Source organism: Aplysia californica, unplaced genomic scaffold, assembly GCF_000002075.1.
Source record: "Aplysia californica isolate F4 #8 unplaced genomic scaffold, AplCal3.0 scaffold00109, whole genome shotgun sequence".
Classification (NCBI taxonomy): domain Eukaryota; kingdom Metazoa; phylum Mollusca; class Gastropoda; order Aplysiida; family Aplysiidae; genus Aplysia; species Aplysia californica.
This window is the reverse complement of record NW_004797379.1, coordinates 1491777-1493432: the sequence shown is the minus strand read 5'-3', so window position 1 is coordinate 1493432 and position 1656 is coordinate 1491777.

The following is a 1656-nucleotide window of genomic DNA, read 5'->3' as shown; positions in this document are numbered from 1 at the left end:
GTACTGGGAGAACTTCCGCTGTGTCTGTGTGTGTGTGTCCAATGTGACGTGTCTTGCTCTCAAACAGAGCGTCGCAAGAAAGCAAAAAAAAAAAAACACCAACAAAAAGAATATTCTTTTATAAGTATAAGGTTGATCGTTTGAAAAAAAGCAAAAAAACAAAATGAATATCTTTGTATGAGGTTGATCGTTTGAAGAAAGCAGCAAAATAAGCAAACTTGTCCTTTTATGGGTTGATCGTTTCAAAACAGCGATAAAATGGAAATGAATATATGCTTGTATGATTTTATCTTTTCAAGAAAGCAATAAAAGATAAAAAATGAACATTCGTGTATTTGTTGATTGTTCTAATAAAGCAAAACAGACAAAATGAACAACCTTGTGTGAGTTGAACTTTGAAGAAATCAATAATAAAAAAAAAAGAATACCTTTGTATGAGTTTAACTTTTCAAGAAAGCAATATAGGACACTATATATATACTTGTTTGAGTTTAACTTTTCAAGAAAGCAATATAGGACAAAATGTACATAATACATGTATCCTTGTTTGAATTTATCTCTTCTAGAAAGCCATATAGGACAAAATATACAATGTATATATCCTTGTATGAGTTAATCTTTTCAAGAAGGCAATATATATAGGACAAAATGTATTTATATATCTTTATACACAGAACGCAATAAAAACAAAATGTATACAAAATGTATACATGATGTATATTACTTGTACTAGTGAAGGGGAAAATAACAACGAGGGCCCACCAATCATGAAGGAAGAAGTTATCAAGGCACTACGAAAGATGAAGAATGGGAAAGCTGCAGGACCGGACAACATTACCACAGAGATGATTAAAGCTTTAGAAGACTTTGGTATCACCACACTGACAAAACTTCTTAACAACATGACTCTATGACCCAGGACATATTCCGTCAGACTTGTCAAAATCTATCTTCATAGCTTTACCAAAGAAACCTAATACTAATGCAAACGAATGTGAAACACATCGTACCATCAGCCTCATGAGCCACATAACAAAAAATGCTACTCAGAATAATTATGATGAGAATACGAAATAAAATTCTCCCAGAAATAGCCCAAGAACAATGTGGATTTATTGAAGGCAAAGGCACTGTAAATGCCATATATGTCATCAGAACAACAATAGAACGTGCCCTAGAAGTTCAGAAAGATCTTCATTTATGTTATATAGACTACACCAAGGCATTCGACAAAGTTAGACACGACAAGATCATCGACATGCTGGAAGTCCGCAATATTGACGGGAAGGACTAAAGATTATCAAGAACATGTACTGGGATCAAACCGCTGCTATGAGAATAGAAAATGATATCAGCGAATACATACAGATTAAAAGAGGAGTCAGACAGGGATGTGTACCTTCTCCAGACTTGTTCTCCCTGTATAGTGAAAATATCATGAGGAGACACATAGAAGAAATGCCAGGTATCTCGATACACGGACATAATGTAAACGATCTAAGATATGCAGATAACACAGTTCTAATAGCAGAAGATGAAGAACACCTGCAGAATCTATTAAATGTCATTGTACGAGAGAGTGACAACATGGGCTTAAGCCTAAACATCAAGAAAACCAAAACAATGGTGATATGCAGAAAAACTCCAACCCCAACA